The sequence below is a fragment of the Elgaria multicarinata genome, chromosome 1 (genome assembly GCF_023053635.1).
Source record: "Elgaria multicarinata webbii isolate HBS135686 ecotype San Diego chromosome 1, rElgMul1.1.pri, whole genome shotgun sequence".
Taxonomy (NCBI): Eukaryota; Metazoa; Chordata; class Lepidosauria; order Squamata; family Anguidae; genus Elgaria; species Elgaria multicarinata.
Genome location: NC_086171.1, coordinates 192,741,286 through 192,761,093, shown reverse-complemented (window position 1 = coordinate 192,761,093; position 19,808 = coordinate 192,741,286). Strand labels below are relative to the sequence as shown.

The 19,808-nt window shown below is 40.3% G+C and overlaps 1 protein-coding gene across 3 annotated transcripts in view; it reads right to left on the bottom strand.

The window, feature by feature from the left end:
- Positions 1-18,950, bottom strand: part of NCOA3 (nuclear receptor coactivator 3) — a 116,710-nt gene extending 97,760 nt beyond the window's left edge. For all 3 annotated transcript variants that reach the window (XM_063145642.1, XM_063145658.1, XM_063145650.1), the window contains exon 1: positions 18,809-18,950. The gene's annotated coding sequence lies outside the window, so the exon portion shown is untranslated. The remainder of the gene's footprint in view (positions 1-18,808) is intronic.
- Between the last annotated feature and the right edge of the window lie 858 nt (positions 18,951-19,808).

The following is a 19,808-nucleotide window of genomic DNA, read 5'->3' as shown; positions in this document are numbered from 1 at the left end:
TCACATGCTTTTGGTTCTTTTGTAAAACTGGAGCATTTGGAAAGCATACATATTTTTTTATTTATTTTATTTATTTAAGGATTTTTATGCCGCTATTCAGCCAAAAAAGGCTCTCATGGCGGCTTACAAAGGTATTTCTTGACAGTCCCTGCCCACAGGCTTACAATCTAAAAGACATGACACAAAAGGAAAGGGGATTGGGAGGGAGGAGGGGGGGGGGGGGAAGGAAAGCAAATTCAGGCACTACAATCTTAGTTGGAAAGTTCAGCAGTTACAGTTGACAGCAGGAGGGAGGGGGCTCTCAGCTGGAGCTGGACCCAGGCACGGTGGAGAGGTGCCTGGCTGCTGCTTCCTCCCTCCCTGGTGGCCTCTGCAGTGACAGTTGGTAGCAGGATGGAGGGGGCTCTCAGCTGGAGCTGGACCCAGGCATGGTGGAGAGGTGCCTGGCTGCTGCTTCCTCCCTCACTGGTGGCCTCTGCAGTGACAGTTGGTAGCAGGAGGGAGGGGGGTCTCAGCTGGAGCTGGACCCAGGCATGGTGGAGAGGTGCCTGGCTGCTGCTTCCTCCCTCACTGGTGGCCTCTGCAGTGACAGTTGGTAGCAGGAGGGAGGGGGCTATCAGCTGGAGCTGGACCCAGGCACGGTGGAGAGGTGCCTGGCTGCTGCTTCCTCCCTCACTGGTGGCCTCTGCAGAGACAGTATACATATACACTTCCGGAATTGTTAGAGAGTCTATCCTTGTGACCATGATAGATTTTACCAAAAATGTTACTTAAACTTAATTGATATGCAAATATTGTACATTTATTAATATTCTGCAGAACATTTAATGCAACTATATAAGTCTGAATAAAGAAGCAAGTAAGAGTCACTGTTAGGCGTTCCTATTTTGCTTAAAATCCAGGCACTCTGGGCTATGGCTGATGAGTGACCTTGAGGCAGCTCTCAGAAGGTAGTTGCCATAGCAACACTATCACAAAAGTGGCTCATCCTTTGCAACACAAACCAACCTGGTGCATCATGTTGCTAGATATAATACCATTGCTATTCTGTAGCTCTACTGAAGCTGTAATATATATTGCAAACACTGTGGATAGCAGTTTTGTTTTTTAATAGTCTACTGTTCCTAAAATTCTCTCCTTTTTTAAAAAAAACAATTGATAAGACACTACACCCAGAAACGTCCATTCACTTTTATGCTTTTTAAAAGTAGAACTGAAACTTTAAATTAATTAATTGAGCAGCAGATTAGCATTATTTTAATAAAAGTATTTACAATAACCATAGGTGACAAGTGCCATCTCAGAAGAGACATTCCCCACCCTCTCTCACACATAGGTGGGAAAGCCTCTTCTAGAAGGCTTCTTTTGAACTCTAGGTTTTTATATATGCAAATCTATAAATACTTAATTGGCTATAACTTGTTTAATTTGGCAATCATTCTAATCTTAAACCACACCCTTCATGTTACCTTGCCAGTATGGTAGAATAGAGCACAATTGCTAGATAGTGTAGGACTAAATGTGCTATTCCAAATTCCCACCCCACTACAAGTTACTACCGTAGTACTCCTACAATTTAAAGAATGGCAAGACGTTCGTGGTATTAGCACACTTTCTATATGCTATCATTTTTATGTACTATGTTTGAATGATCATAAAATACTAGACAGTGAAGGAGTTGACAAATCTCAAATAACTTAACATGAAAGAAGCTTTAATGATATGAAGCAACCTCATTGACAACTCCTGCATATTGTTGCTGTTTCAACAAGACAAAAGGTTAGGCTACACATGTTAATGATTACTATTAATGTACTTCCCACATTTAAGAATTGTGAAAAATCATTTGAAAATTGCAATAGAACTTTCAGTGAATGTCTCCAGGGATATTTTCTCCCCAACTCAACCCAGCTGTAGAGCAAAATTGAACCTAAAGACACTTCCAAAAACTTCACTAGAAAGTTTGTTATGCACTACCAGAGCAGTATTAGCTCTACTTGGAGTAGACCCATTGAGATGAATGTAACTTAAGTTAGTTGCCTTAATTGCCATTTTTTGGTAGTAAGGTGGGGTATAAATCATGTCTCCTTGTATTTGCCGAGAACCCATAGCTTCTTGGATTGTGAATGTGGATTTTTTGTAGTTAACAAACCATGTCTTATTAGCGCAGCTGGGTTCAGACAACATGACAAGCCATAGTTCAACAACACACTCAACCAACACTCAACCATGATTGTGAGTTATCATGTTGTGTGAACCCAGCCTATATAGCATGTCGTTTGGTGGGAGATTTCTCTCCCCATGATAGGTCAAGTACCCACGCCCACTGCAAATCTTCTGCAAGATGATTAACAGCCATCTACAATAATTCCCATGTTGTGTGACTATAAACCCCATGAGTTTCCGAGCTCAGAACACGAATTCTTCTTTAAAAATGGCAGCAACCATAGAGCCCACCAGCAAGAGTGACTGCCACTTCCAGCTACACTCTTGCCACCACAGACATTTTCTATGGTCACATGGCCCTTTCACCAACTGGGGAGATTGCCATGACCTAAGCCGCACTGCGGTGTGTGCTGGGTTATGTGTGCGCCGCTGCAGGATGCCACAAATTTATCCATGGAACAGCAAGGGGTAAGTAAACCATAGCACTCTGCAGGGTAGCAGTCATGTGGTAGGCCCACATGTTGTGGTTTACCTACGCCTTCCTGCTCTGTGGATGATTTACCCTCCCTTCCCCTGCAATTCTGTGAACAGAGCCTCAGACTTAATGCCAAACCATTGTTTGAGCCTGGTTTGTGGGGAAACTACAGCTGGCACAGACAATCATTTTTCAAATTTGAATAGAACAGCAAAGTATGGCTGGGTTCAGACAACTTGATAATTCACACTCGAGTTGAGTATGGGTTAAGTGTGGGTTGTTGTTTTACCATGAGTTGTTGAAACGTGGGTTATTGTGTTGTCTGAACCCAGCCATGATAACAAACTATGGTTGTTAACCATGGACAGTCCATGAAGAGAACCCTTGATTTGTTGATGGTTTGTGAACTATAGGTTATTTGTGGTTAATAAACCATGCTGGGTCCAAGGCTGGGTTCAGACAATACTATAACCCAGGTTTCAAAGAACAACCCATACTCAACCCTTGAGTGTGGTTTATCATGTTGCGTGAACCAAGTCTATAGTCGGCTGCAAATCTTCTCCCACTGATTGCTCAAAACTTTAGGTGCATGCCTTCTTATCCTTCTCTTGCATCTGAAATTTTAATGACAGGAAGCCAATGAAAGCTTGGGATAAATGCGACAGCTAGCATTTTCTATTGCAATTTTTGAGCAATGAAAGTACTTCATATACATTCTCAGAAATTCTTCTGTATCAGCCCTGTAAAGTAGGCCAGTATTGTTATTTCGATATTGCAAATGAGAGACAAAGCAGCTTACCTCACACTCTAAGCTGCTATACTACATCAACTTTACTTGTGTGTGAATGCGCATTATATACATTTTAACCTGTTTTCCCCTTGAACTACTCCACAAGTATAGCTTAAAAAAAATCAAATTACTGTTGTTTACTGTGCCATCCAAATTCAATGTCAAAATTCATACCTGTTTGTTCTATGTGAAAATGAAGTATGTTCAGGATTTTCACAATAATATTAGCTTTCTAACACTTCAGACTATGCAAATGTTCATGAATGTTGCAACAAAAACAAAGCAACCATTTAGCTTCAAGAAATCTATTTGATTTAACACAAATATAGGGACAATATGAGTTAAGTTTGGAAAGTTAAGCAACTAAGAGCACAATCCATCATGAGTCATTGTGTGAAACAGGCCATGGTGGGTTGTCTTTTTATTCAAACTTGGACCGCTGCTCATAGGGTGGCTTATTTTTGGCCAATAAGCCACGCTGACACCCACGGAATGTGCGCAAAAGGCCCTTGATCACCCTTGGGGGAACTCAGGGAGGGGTGAACTGGAAAGAGGGACTCCCAAGGGTAAGTTCCACATTTCAAAACCTGAGGATAACTGTGCTAAGGGTACAATCTGGTCCCAAACCTGTCAAGTAAGTAATTAGTGCACACTGACAGCTGTCAAATTAAGGAAAGGGGGTCCCCCATTCTTCCACCCCTCCCTGAGTCTCTACGTCATTTTAAGGGTGATCTAGGGTCTACCTCATTTGCAGTCCACTGTCTAGGGTCTAAGTCATTTGCAGCTCCCACTTGCAGTCCATTGTCTAATACTGTGCATGACTAATGGGTGGCCCTCATTCCCACGTTATGTTATTAAGAATAATATATTCTGGGTTCAAATGATGGTAAGATCCCTGAGAAACACACAAATCAACTAAACTATTCAGGGAAAAGCAACCTAATTCCCCAAATATAGTACCGCCTAACTGCAAGGAGGAAGCCAGCATGAAAGCTAGCTTTATATTGCTTCCAACTGATATAGCCTCTAGGATCATCAAATAAGGAACACCACTGAGATGTGATGGATCTATTATTCTGGCATAGTAAGGGTGACATTCTTTAAACTATTCAGAGATTAAAAGGCATTTGTTGATGTGGCTAATATGCAATCAGGACTTTCCTTTCAACATTATTATGATTACAATAGAGATTTCAGTAGGGTGAGTAGCCCACAAGCACTATGGGGGTCCAGCACAAAAAACATGCAAACACAGACTGGCCCCATTCAGACAACATGCTAAACCATGCTGCTTAACCACAAAATGGTTAACGGAATGCATTCAATTAACCATTTTGTGGTTAAGCAGCATGGTTTAGCGTGTTGTCTGAATGGGGCCACTATGTAATTAAACTAAATTATCTTTTCTAGATTATTTTATAAATAATCCCTACATTCTCTAGTTGCTGTCAAAAGTATGAATAGTATTCAGTTCAATCACCTGCCTTTAAGTGATTCATCAAATGATTAAATTTAAATAAATGGGCATACTACCAAAACCTAAATATAGAAGCCATTTTGAAGATATTGAAGATGATAGCATTTGCTAAAAAATAATAATCCTCATTTTCAAAAGGCAAAAGCTATTTTCTTTTTCATTCTGCATCACCACATAGGAATCAAAATACTGTTCAAGAAACATATGTCCTTAATTCTCAGCACAACTCGTATTTGCTCCCTACTGCCCACCCACAACAATCAACTATACTTTTAGTTGATCAATTTGCCAGTTAAAGCTAGCAGCCCTACATTTTTATATATCCTAGCTTTAATTTCAACAAAGGAATTAAATTGCAATTAAATAACCCAAGTGCTTTCAAAGCCTGTCTTTTCAAATGATGTCTTGAAAATATAAGAGTTGGCAGTCAGAACTCCAGCTCAGCAGCAAGGAAAATTCACATTTAAATACAAGTTCAGGTATAGACAATGCATTCCAGAAGGTACAGATATTTGCATCAAGTATGTTATGCAAGTTAAAGTGAACCCATTGCAGTTTTGCAATACTGTGATTCTTAGATATATTAGTTGATTCAATTATATGTAGAAACATACTAAATGTTTTCATAGAAGTATATTTTCTTCCCTAAAATTCTGGCTAGTTATCTGTTTATCACAGACTGAATAACTTAAAATTCCATTCAGAGTGAAAAATGCTGACCGGAATACCAGCAGCATAAACATGTCTGCATGTTACTAATGGAAATGGTGGAAAAATTCACAGGCTGACATGCAGAAAGCATGCTGCTCATTTTCATATTTCTTTCTTTCTGCAAAGCAGTCATTAGACCACGACCTCAAATTTACTCTATAAATCCTGGTAATTTCAATTGCTTTTAAAAGGTATGTACTTCCCTTATCATTTATATTTTTTGGAAGCTGATATTCTTGCTATAAATGTTGAAAACTATCAGTTGATCTACATAATAAAAGGCTTCTAACTAAAAAGGAGAACTGGGTGAAGATAATAAATTGTTGCCTTTCCATGAAAACAAAAAAAATGCTACATTTTCTTTTGGAGATTCAGAATTGCAGTATGATCCAGTCATATACAGCAACTTCATTCTTAGTGCCATCACAGTTAATAATTCCATGAGCTTTCTAACCAGAAAAGCAGTATTTTAAGTACCAAAGATGGTAAGAAATGTGTATGTTTACATAGCATAAACTGAAGATACTTGTGTTTTTAATCAATTACCCATTTTGTAATGTTTTAAACATCCTTCCCCAACTTAGGTCCTATTTACTTTAACAGGGTGGGATTTAGGGTGCTTCCAGACTGAGAACTCCTAGTGCTACCAATTGTAAGGCATTGTCCACCTCTGCCTTGAACTCATTTTCTTGGCCAAGTTACTTATCTCTGAGCCTCATCAGTTTGCCTCCTGTGAATTGGGCACTGGAGCAGAAAAATGTGTTCAAAAGAGTAGTTTAATATTTTGAACTCAGACTGCCACCTCTGACTGGAACTTAGGACCTTAGCCTTATTAGTTATGTCTTCTGGGAAATTGCTGTTTCATGACTGGCCACGCCCAACATGATAGCCATTTTGTGAATGGGAAGACTTCCTCATGGCAACCATTTTGTGAAAGCACCCATGACACAGTCAACATTCCAAATGTCACCAGCAGCCCCAAAATATTGCGGACCTCTGATCTACAATGATGAACAAGTTGCTGGGGAACATGGGTGGGAGAGTGCTATTGCACCGCATCCTGCTTGTGGGTCCCTGCCAACAGCTGGCTGGCCACTATGTGAACAGAGTGCTGGGTTAAATAGACCCTTGGTCAGATCTAGCATGGCTCTTCAGGCAATTTAGATTGGTCCCAATTTTTTTATTATTTATTTATTTATTTATTTATTTTGGCCAATTATGGCTTTTTTATTTTTGTCTCATGGACCAGCACAGCTATCTTTGCTTTTTAATGTGCTTTGGAGAATTATGCATTTAGCATTCAGGAAGGTATCAATATTTTCTACCATCTGAAAAGGGACTTTGAAGTGAGGGCTCCATATCCCCAACCACTAGGTAATACTCACAATTTGGCCTCAAATGACTTTTTTTTTACCTAGTGCACCGCCTAAAATTAAACTCCAGCTTGGCTAATATAAGGACTGACATGTTTCACCATATTATGATGCCTGTGTTATCACCCAACAATGTTTTGTGAATGGCAACAGTTAAGGTAATCATCACTGTCTGTACAGGTCTACAGTTCAGTTCCCCTTGACAACACAGTTTACATTTCCCTCACTTCCCCAACCTGGCTGCCAGTATGTATATAGAGATCCAGCAATTAAAGATTAATACTTAATGCATTTGATGATATAGACAATGTACCTGAAAGGTTATGCCAGAATACATTTGTTATACGCCAGGGTGCCACAAGACTCTTTATGGATTTATTTGGAGCTCACTTCAAAGAAAGTTAACTTTGCAATTAGGAGCTAACTTTAATAAAACGATATTTTTTCACTGGTTACTTTGCAAAACTAGTATTCACCCTTCTTTCTGAGGATGTTTTCGTTTTATTTATCCCCATGTGTGGCCCGATCACTCCGCCCCACCTAGGGACAGGATTAGCGACTGTTGCCAAAGCACTTCCCGGGAGGGGATTATTTCCCATGCCAATAGAGGCATGCTGGGCAAGAGCAGCCGGGATTCCACTACTCTTGCCGGGCGACTCTGTAGACATGGGGAAAACTCCACGGAGTCTACCACACGCAACACAACAGTTATGCAGGAACTCTCCTCTGCACAGCATTGATAGTCTGTCCACCGTTGCATGGAGTTTTCCCACCAGACAACACATTGTTCCAATGATGGTTTAAAACTCTACCTGTGAAGTTCTAAAACCACCGTTGAGAAACGTGTTGTCTGAACTGAGTCATGGCCTCCTGAGGAACCCACAGAGCTGGATTTGGCTCCCAAACCTGAGGTTCTGCACTCATGGTCTACATTTTCTGTTCTTCCAAGACTGTCTGAATATGTGTGACCACCACATCTCAAGCACTTTCCCTATGAAGTAGTTATTAAGAATCTCTGTGGGGTTTTTTTTTTTTTTTGAGAAACGGGTGCATCACCACCACCTTCAAGTCATCGGGAACTTGCCCCTCCTTCAGTAACACATTTACCACACCCTGGACCCACCTGATCAGTCCCCTCCAGCTAGTTTGACTTAACTATGAAGGGTAATAGTTGAGAAGCATTTGGACTCACTACTTCAAGAGTCCACCACATTATCAGGCCTCAAAAGTTAAAACTGATACCACGAAACCACACCTGATGAAGTACTGGATGCCTCATTTGGACTTACTCTGGAATCTATGTTGGCCAAAAGACAAGCAATTTTGTCCCCAAACTGTCTTGAAAATAAGTCATGAAAGGTGTCTGTGGGCTCCAACAATCCATTTACTGGAATAGATGTTAAAAGACCCCAAACCACATGGATCAATTATTGAATCATGTGGACAATGACTCTCAAATCACAGCTCTATTCTTACATTCTAGAAACACACTGACTCTTTGATGTTATAACGAGTCAGCTACAGAATCCACTTTATAGTATCTTAGTCTGTAGGTACAACATCACCTCTCATTTTGTTATTTCCTAATATGCATAAAAGTTCTAAATTTTGTAAATTTTAGAGGTAGGCTCTAAGATCCTGATAAAGTAAGCATACATTTTAGAAATGGAAAGCGAGTATTGCACAGAAAATACTAAACCATTTATCATTATATATTAACCCCACATTAGGCTGCATTTAACTGATATAATACCCAATGTGTTAGTTGCTTGCTCTTCCACATAGCCACAACATTGCCTAATATAGTAAACCTATTTTAAGCTATTAATCAGAATAGCCTTTAAAGACTACTACTGGGAAAAATGAAATCACTCAGAACTAAATTAAAATAAGTCCTCAACATTTTACTATGCTGTTATTAAATAGTTCCTTTTTTTAAGCAACCAAAATAAAGAACACTTGGGCTACAATCCTATGCACCCTTACCTATAAGTAAAGCCCATAGAACATAATTAAATTTACTTTAAAATAACACATACAAATGATGTAAAGGAAACTACTGGTTCAGATGAAAGGTCCACTTAGTTCTGCATTCTGTTTCCCAGTAAACCAGATGCCTCTGGAAAGTTCACCAACAAGGTTGGAAAGCAATAGTCCTCCTGATGTTGCTCCTCAACAGCTGGTATTCAGTCACATACTACCTCTGAACCTGAAAGCTCTATGTAGCCATGATAGCTATTAATCTAGCACGTTCACGAGAAGACAGTTAGCAGTTACCCATGGTCTTTTCTATTTTTATAGCATAAAAAAAACCGAAAGATCACTTTGTCCTATTTTGCTCCCCTTAACACAAATTAAGCTTCCAACCCTTTGCAGATTAACCTACATCATCCTGATCACAGAATTCAGTTCCATAGACTACAAGATACCATGGATAGCTATGGACAAGAAATGGCTTCTAAGTAGGTGGCTGATACATCCCAGTCAAGACACATGCTACAAATTCTTCCCAATTCATATACCTTAAACATTAAGCAAAAACAATTAAACATGCTTACACTGGAAATTTAAACAGTTAACTGTTATAGCTTCTTCTACAAAAAATGCTGGAAGCTGTAGTTTTAGCAATATCCTCCTCCTTCCAAAAGAATCCTAAGGATACTAATAAATTACCATTGCCCTTTGTGACTTGAGAAGAGAAACCCATAAACCTATTTATATTTCAGTGTACACATACCCTGAAACTTAACATGGAACATAATAAATGATAATAGTATTTATTACCCGCCTCTCCCTTGTTTTAACTTGGTTCATGGTTTAATTTGGTTTTAGCTATGTATATTTATTGTTTTATACTGTATGCTTTTATCTGTATGCCACCCTGAAATCCTAATGATATAGGGTGGGATACAAATATTTTAAATAAATAAATATAAAACCAATACAATATTAAAATAATAATCACAACATATTAAAATTCTTAGATTTAAAATTCATCTGGGTAGCCTGCCGGAAGAGACTAGTCTTTATCGCTGTCTGAAACTTGGAAAGAGTGTTAAGGCGACGAATCTCCTCCGGCAGGCCATTCCACAGTCTGGGGGCGGCAGAAGAAAAGGTCCTCTGGATAATGGTTGTCAGCCTAGTCATGGCTGACTGGAGTAAACTCTTCCCTGAGGACCTGAGTGTGCGGGAAGGATTGTACGGGAGAAGACAATATCGCAGGTAACCTGGACCCAAACCATGTACGGCTTTAAAGGTAATCACCAACACTTTATACTTTGCCCGGAAACTAATTGGCAGCCAGTGAAGTAATTTTAAAGTTGGTGTAATATGGTCACCCCTAGGTGTACCGGTGACCAATCTGGGTGCCATATTTTGAACTAGTTGAAGTTTCCGGACTAGGTACAAAGGTAGCCTTATGTAGAGCTCATTGTAGAAGTCGAGCCTAACTCAGAATCAGCAAAGTCTATAACTTCTTCACACAGTGCATAGTTATACTATGTAATTTACTTTCACTACATGCAGTGATGGCAACCACTTTGGATTGCTTTAAAAGGTGATTAGACAAATTCATGGCGATAAAGTTATCAATGGGCCTGTTCAGACACCACACTAAGCCATGGTTAGGCTCTAACCCTTTTGCAGCAAATGATTACTGAGCATGTTTAAACTGTGGTTATATAGCCACCATGGTTAGGAACGGTTTACATTACAAGCAAAATCATAATGTTTAGCTCAAAATGCTTAACCATGTGGTTTAGCGTCTCGTCTGAACAAGATCAATGACTAATAGTCCTGATGGCTATATGCTACCTCAACTATCACAGCCAGTTGCTGGGGTACTTGGGTGGGAGGGTGCTGTTGCACTCATGTCCTGCTTTGTGGGGTTCCCTGTGGGCAGCTGGTTGGCTGCTATGTGAACAGAATTTTTTACCAGATGGACCTTTGGTCTGATCCAGCATGGCTCTTATGTTCTTATGTAATCTCCTAATAAGCAAGCGCATGAACATGCAGAATTAGTGAAAGTTTAAGATTTGTTTTAGACTACAGAAAAATCCTTATAGCAAATGAGGGTTTTTCCTATTTCCCAAACTATCACATTTTGAAAGCTGGACTTACACTTTCCCCTAAACATTGAAAAGAGTAATCTCTCTGCTTCAGAGCCAAAACAGAATAGACCTTGTTCCAACCCATCATTCACCTGTAGGCAATCTGGTGCCCTCCAGACATTTTGGACTATAATTCCCAGTATCCCTGATCATTAGCCATGCTGGCTGGGGCTAATGAGAGTTGTGTTCTGCAACAAAATTGGAAAAATTGGAAAAAAAATGTTTTTATGGGAATGGGTACTTTATGTCTGCTTGGCACTGTGGACGACTAGCGGACAACTTTCTTTGTTACTAATGTTGATGCTTTCTTCTGGTTGTTTTTTAATTGTTTTTTGCCTGCTCCTCATAAACTGGCAAAACCAAAGGGGTTCCTCACATTTCAGGAACTTGTAGCTCCATTTGTTACACAAAACAGTAAAAAATTTAAAAAGTAAATTCAATTTGTAATAATTGCCTGAATACACTGTACTTTTAATATACCAAATGTCATCATTTTAAGCCTAACCAACTAGTACATAATTATATTTTATGTTCCTAAACTAACAAAGTGACTTTCAATCTATAAAAAGTGCTAATATTGCATTCCCCCCCATTTCTTTCAAAAAAAAAATCCAAATTCCCCCCCCCCCCCCCAAACCTAGGAAAAAGCAGTTGTCTTCCATGGCTTCAAAAACTCCAGAAATTTTACATCTCTACACCAGAGTGAACTACATAATGAAACTACCAGTATCCTGATTTGGGGGAGTTCCACAGCTGGGGTGCCACATCTGAAGATGCCCACTTCCTGGTCACCACTTGCTTTATCTCCAATAAAAGGAGTACCTGGATTCTAGGACCTGGATTATGGCTTCAGCAGGAGATCTTTCCATATGGGAAAATCAGTGTGGGAGGTGTTCCTTAAGGTCAGGGTTTGACCATCTTGCTCATTCTTCTCACCATGACAAGAGGAAGACATGCTCTGGAGAGCAAGATGAGCCCAAATCTGGAGCAACAGGCAGAACCAACTCCATATGCCTACCACGTGTCTCCTTTACCTTGAATCTGGAGTCTGGAGGTGCATGAGTTTCCCCCACCTGGTAGGTACACTGAGCACGTGTTGGGCGCAGAGCCTTTGCCCACCAAACCCCCAGGTCTGAACTACTGGGGTGGGCAGGGCTTGTTACCACACCCGCAACTCCAACTTTAGAACTGGAAAGAGGAGCAGATTTTCCCCTGACCTCACACTGCATTTGATTCATAGCATGAGGTCAGGGACAAGACTCAATCCTTGGAAGATGGAGGTCCTGGTGGCAACATATTTTGTTTGACCAGTAAAGCCAAACAAAATCTGTCAAACCCTGATTAAGGCACCTAAATCCTAAGCCACATAAGGCTTTAAAGATCAGATCAAATGCAACACCTTGAACTGGGCTCAGAAACAAATCTATGCCAGTGAAGTTCTTTCAAAACTGGCAAAATACATTCCCCGCCCACCCAAAAAAAGTTTGTTAAGATCTTAGCAGGCATATTTTGAACCAGCGCAGTTTCTGGTCTGTTGTTAAGGGCAACCTCACATTACAGTAGACTAAATTAGACTATCCCCATCCAAGGGAAGTCACAGTTGACATACCAAGCTAAGCTAGGAAAAAGCATTCCATGTCACAATGACCCCTCTTAGCAAATTTACTACTGCTGTCAGTTTTGAGCTGCATACTTTATCAAACTTTGGATTTATACCAATAAATCCAATGGATTTATACCAATAAATTTATACCAATGCTGAATCTAGACTCAGTCATATTTAGAGCAAGGCCACTGAAATCAATGGGACCTAGATTAGTCAGGTCTAACTTAAATTCCATTAACTTCAAATTTAGGACCAAATCTACACCAAACAGGATATAACACTTTGAAAGCAGTTTGAAAATGGTATATGGAATGTTGTCAATAGCATTATAAGCCATTATAAAGCAGTAGTGTATATCCTTTTTTATTATTATTATTATTTAGAATTAGTTGTGGGGAGTTAATTAAGGAAAAATTTCACATAAGAGCCTATGGCGGGAAAAGAGGCAGGAAACTTAGTATAAAAGCTGCCATTTTGTTTCCATTTGTAATGGTATAAAACAGGAATGGGCAACCTTTTTGGCCCCAAGGGATGCATGTGGTGCTGGGTCAGGCACTGCATGTACACAGATATGTAAACACATTTTCTGGAAATAGTATTCTCTCCCCACTATTATTCCAAAGCACTAGTTTAATTTCACTAATTTTTAAAAGTTTCTTTCATTTACTTTACTTTTAAAAAAACTTTTCTTTAATTTTCCTTTTAATTTAATTCATTCCAGAATTATCTGTTATATTTATATCAAGCCTTGTCCTCCTAGGAGCCCAAGTGGTGTACATAATCCCCCTCTTCCTTTTATCTTCACAACAACCCTGTGAAGTAGGTTATGCTGAGTTGGTGACTGGCTCAAAGACACCCAAGTGAGCTTTATGGCTAAGTGGGGACTTGAACCCAGGTCTCCCTTCACTACACTGGTTACCCCTTCCATTACATTCTATCCCCCTGTTCAACAGCTTTCAATTGTTTTCCCCTACTTATATTCGAGCAAGTACACTTATTCTGAACTTAAGCTGAAGTTTTTGCAGGCCCTGTCACTCACAGCAGCAGCAGACCACTACCACTAGCTGCCTCCAGCTAACTTAGAAGGACTGATATAAAGAGACCACCCAGGCTTCCACACACAGGGAGCAGGAATCATCTAGCCTTCCAAGAGCAAAGGCAGTAGTGATAGCCACCACAACTGTTACACAAGAGGGGGGAGACAAAAGCAGCAGCTCTAGAAGTAATGGCCAAAATTGTTAAAGGAGTGGCAGAGGGGGACAAAGGCTGTGGTGGCTGCAAGAAGCCACAAGTCTCATAAATTGGTAGGGGAGGAGGAATTAAGCAGCTATTTGGGGGCTTCGGGAGGAGCAACCTGAGGTTGCGCAGGAAAGGCCTTCAAGGGTTATATGTTGCTCACTGTTGGTGTAAAAACTCAGACATGTAGATTAAGCACCCCCAATTAAACACATGGTTCAAGAGATTGTTTACTCTGTCTTTTAACAAGAGGCACACCAAGGTTTACCATCCATGTTGCTTTCTTTAAAATAAGTATGGTTCAGCTTTCCTCTAAGGTCTAGTTGTATCAAAAAGCTTTCAACAAAAAACAAAAGAGAGAGCTAAGAGAAGAATGAAGGCAAGTTGTACAACTGCAGTATTTGAAAATGGCAATCCTGCTCACATCCATTATATGCATGCTTGCCTGTAATATTATTTACCTCCAACAAAGTCAAATTTGAAAGTTATTAATGTTGTCAGACAGTTAAATCCATATCCATTTACTTAAGATTAATGGCATCACCACTTCAGACCATCTGCTTCAAGAATTAACAGTAACATAGCTTTTCAGTGTAGTTCTTATTCAATAGTGAATGGTTCAAGACTACATCTTACACATTACAGCAATACAAACCCATTTTTGGACTCCAAAATAAGCAAAATGGACAGTATATGAGCAACTTTCTCTGCCCATGGTTTTGTCATACGACTAAATGTCCAATAAGTTTGTCCTGTGACAACTTTTTGGAGTTTTTATTTTGAATCCAAGTATGATGCTGTTCAGATGACATGCTAAGCCATGGTTAGGCCACTAACCCTTTTGCAGCAAATGGTTAATGAGCATGTTTGAACTGTGGTTGTGTAGTCTCTATGGTTAAGAATAGTTCACACAACACACTAAGACATAATGTTTAGCTCAAAACACTTGAACACCATGGCTTAGCATGTCGTCTGAACAGGATCTATTACTTAAGCTGCAACCCTATATATATTTACATGAGAGTACATCCCATTGAACATAGTGGGATTTACTTCCATATATGTGTACAAGATTGCACTGTACATTTTAAGGTGAAGTTATATCCAGTTAGGGGCAATTAGTTTCTGCAACTAAAATAAGTCTTACTTAACTGTAAGATTAAATCAAAATGCTTCAAGAAAACTGCAACTAATCACTGTCAGAAGCAGTGACCTGGTTCACATGTAATGACAACCCATCAGTTTAAAAACCAATGCCTTGCCATTTTCAAAACCAATGGGTTGGTACACTTCTCAATACCAGTTGTTGAGGAACTCATTGGACTCCTATCCTGATTGTGAGCTTTCCATAGGCATGTAGTTGTCTGCTGTAGGAACACAATGCTGAAGTAGATGGTAGCCTTCCACAAACTGGGGCCCTCCAGATGTTTTGGACTATAACTCCCATCACCCTTGACCATATTGGATAGAGCTGATGGGAGAACATCAGGTTGGGGAAAACCAAGATGGGTGTTTGATCTGATTCAACAGAGATCTTCTATGTTTTTATGTTCTTGGCAGCCAACTCCTCTTTATTAAAATTGCATCTAGACTCCATCCAGAACCAGGATGGGAATCTTTGGCCTCTATGAAGTGATCAATGGATGGCCCAAATCTTGGGAGAATGAGTCATTTAATTTTCTTGATGTCTACATTAACACTTCCTACATCTAGAAGGCATCTGTTGCTAGCCCAGCCACGAGAAGTTGATCCATGAGAAATAGTCAGGGATCCTTGAGATGGTAGGAAGAATGTTCCTTTTAGAATGCACTTGAAGCACCCTATGCTGCCCAACAGAACACTGACTAAAAGAGGTGGAGCCTTACTAGCCAAGAGAAAGTTTTTAAAAGCAGAGGATTTTGGTCAGCTACTGAGCACTGATTGCTCCAGAACTGTCTTCTCCACCCATACCACATGCTTAGGGTATGATACCCATACAGCCGAATGCTATGCATATTTAATTGTACGATCCAATAAGTTCAATGTGGTTTACTGCCATGTAAGTGAGCATAAGAATGCAGCCTTTGTTGCATATATTAGAGAAAGGTCTAGCTAACACTGCAAGACACTATTGGCAATTCCTTTTCTAAAACTTTGTTCTGGAAGAAATCCTTTAAAATTGTGTGTTATTTACAATTCTACATGCATTCAATTATTTGTGTTTTTCTGTACAGAGTACTATTTAATTTATGCCACATTGCCAGAGTAAACTGAATTCCAGAATTATTGGGAAAGCTCTTACATTTCAGACCAAGAATGCACACTTCTTCCTTCTACTTGATACAATTTTTAAAAGCCATTTTGTTCACACACCCATTTTAGCTAGAATTTTAAATTCTAACTGAGTATCTCCTAATGCATAATACCACCATTTAAGAAGCTCATAGGTAACTGTCAATTTTAAGCAGCCATTCTAATGCCCCCAAATGTTTAAATACTGTGTTTTAAAAGAACAAATACTAGAACAAAATAATATCTGACATACTAAAGATAGTGCTTTCCTTTTTGTACTCAGAATATTCATAAAAATGTGTCTCAAACAGCTTTGTGAAGACAATGCAAAAATAAGATCTTCGATTACTGCTCATATTGCTCATTTATATGCAAGACCTGAAGCAACCTCCAATGTCAGACTAGTGTCCAATATCATTTTAGACATAGTACTAGAGTTCATCTTACATACAATGTTTTCCTCTTCTCAAATGTCTTAGCAAGTGTATTTTTGTTTTCCCCTCCAATATCTACATAAAGCCAAGCTGTTTTTGTTTGCATTTTTATACATGATATATGTTATTATGCTCTGCACATAGTAGGAATACTGCTCCTTGTTATTCTATTGTGATCAGGGCTTTCCTCTTCTAGTCTGCATTTTGGCTCAGCTATCTGGTGTATATCTGATAAGCGACTGCACACAGACCACAAATTAATGTACAATGACAAGTTCCAAGTTAAAGGCATACAATACAGCTTTACATAATCTATGTAAGATTTAAATAAAGATTAAAAATTTAAAGCAGCACTTTAACAGCTACTTATATTGGTTACTGAACATTTCTGTGTTAAAAGCTATGGCTCCCTCTACAATCACCATGCTCTCTGGTCTATTACCTCTATTAGTTATAGTTATTATTTACATGCAAGTTCTTTATTAGAGTACCTTTTCTGTTCAATTTAACGGGTTAGAGACACACAATGCTAAAATAATTTTTAAAATGCCAACGGACTATATCTACATATTAGGCATTCGGCATCCCAAGTCCTATTTAATCAAGCACTTTAGGAAGATATGCCTTCCATTAATATATTGCCATTAATATATTGCAGTGAGGTTTTGCTATTTAAATTATCAAACAAGCCACACAGTATGTCTATACCATGGAAAGTGGACATAATACACTCTCCTATGACCAGATATGTCTAATATTTTTTATTAAGAGAAGAGCCAATACGGATTTAGGGCTGCCAAACAGTCAAAATAACAAAATCCTAACGTTTGTTGTATTTATAATGTTAATCGTATTTTAATTATTGAAGACATTTTCATTTGTTTTCAGACACAACATCTACACAGTATCTTTAAAAAAGAAAGAAAAGGAATCGGCTCTTTTAAAATAACATGGCTATCTGCCCTACAAAAACAGGACTGGAAACAAACATTTTCTTGAGAAACTTGCAAAGCAAAGACACCCTTGAACTGCAGCCAGCCGGCACCCTGCACAAGAGCAAGGCAAAACTTTAAACATACACTTTAAATTTAATAAATAAATAAACTGTATGATTGCTTCCGTTTCAGTCAGTATCTCAAGCGCCAAAACTCTGCTCTCCCACCAACACACGCACCATCCCCTTTGGCTTTACAGTTGCTACCCTGTTAACAAGCATGAAAACGGAAGCTATTGCTGCCTGCTCGTTATCCCCAAGCGCTCGCCATGGCTGAGACACACAACCCAAGCGGACAGAGGCATCACGTATCCTCTCTCTCACCCAAGTCCCAATCCAACGTCTCCTGTTCATTCTTGGGGAAAGAGCGCAAGATTCCACGTTTGAAACTTACCAAGTCGAGAGGCAGCGATGCTGCAAACTGGGGTTTTTCGAGTTTCCTTTGGAGTCACCTCTTGGACTCTTCTCCCCACCCCGTTCCCAAATTTACCTGAAAGTTAACCCGCTCCCCGCCCCTCATCTCCCATTTTCACCGAGACTCAACAAGAATAGATATGGAGGCGGAGGAGGAAGCAGCAGCATGACACTGGTCTGAGAGGCTAAAGAAGCCTCCCTCCAAGAGCCAAAATACCTCTCCCCACTCCCTTCCAGGCATTCATGAGAGACGCCCACCCAAAATGCACGTGAACAGGGACATCAGGTCCCATGAAGTCTTCTCTCTCTCTCTCTCTCTCTCTCTCTCACACACACACACACACACACACACGGGGAGAACTCCAACTTCCCATGCTACACCAACCAATACTGCCTCATAAAAGCTCTCTTCTCCCAACACCTTAAACTCCTTAATTCGACGAGATAAGGAAACACATAGAGACCCTCCCCAGCCCAGAAATAAAGAGGCTTCGGCAACCTCTTTGCACTTTCGCCTTGGCCAAGCTCTCCGCCGAGACCGGCTCTCAACAACCCCCGCCCCCCCCCAGCCCAACGATGCCCCCCTGTGGAAGAGGCGGCACATCTATACAGTCAGAACTACGGTTGCCCCTCAAACTCCCTCCCCTCGTCGCCCCTTAGGTGGGAATGAACAGGGATTCCTCGCCCCTTTCTTGCCTACCGCTGTTTTTGTTTCCTCTCCTCTCCGCCGCCCCATGTGCGAGCGCACTCACCGGGGAAAAGAGCCGAGCGCGCCTTCTGGTCGGGGTCTCTCTCCTCCCCACCTCACGCTCAGTTCGTAGCCGCCATTTTGATCGCTGACTGGATTTAAAATAGGAACCAGCCTCCTCAAAAGCAGCCGCCAGCTAAAGCCGGTGCCAGACCGGCAAGCGCGCAGTCAGCTGGGAATTGTAGTTCTCAAGCTGCCTCACCGCAGGGCTATCACGGGACATTCCGTCTCTGTTACTTGAAAGCTGTATAAGGCCACACACGGTCTGAACCCTCCCATACCGCAAAGCCCTTTGGGGGTTGTAGTCTCGCTGCACTAGCATCCTTTCCTCAAAGTGCACACATTCCCCCCCGCCCCCCCCCCCAAAAAAAACTTGACGAAAGTGTGATAACCAGACCTAAGTCATTGTGATCCTGGACGTGTCCAGAAATGAATTCGGCGGCTTTATGTTTTGATGATAAACGCTGCCTGAGGGCTCCAAAAACTCATGTTTGTTGGAATGAACGTGCAAAACAAAACAAAAATTAAAGTGAAAAAAAAGTAAAGTGAAAATTCCTTTAAATTCTTGTCCCCCTGAGGAGCAACAAAAAAGTAAGTTTAAGGGGAATGTCACAGAAAGAACATCACAGACCAAGACAGTGACTCTAACCTCTTGATAGAGTTTGAGATCTCCAAATCTCACAGCCAAATTAGAAGTTTCTATTCAGTTAGCAAAGCCACAAAAGGAAGAAAGAAGTAAAACGTAACACAGCTCCTCATTATTTTTATATGGATGCCCTCCAAAACCACTATCAAGCCAAGCTCTCACCTGTGTCCATGGGCTGCATTGTAAATATAATTGATCCTCTGCTTTGTGGAAATACATAGCACCAAAATACACATCTGTATCATGCATTCTGATGGATCCTCATGGTTTTTACATGGAGTCCACACAAAGCTACTACTGTATTTCTTCGATTGTAAGATGCCATCAGTTGTAAGACGCACACTAATTTCAGTACCAC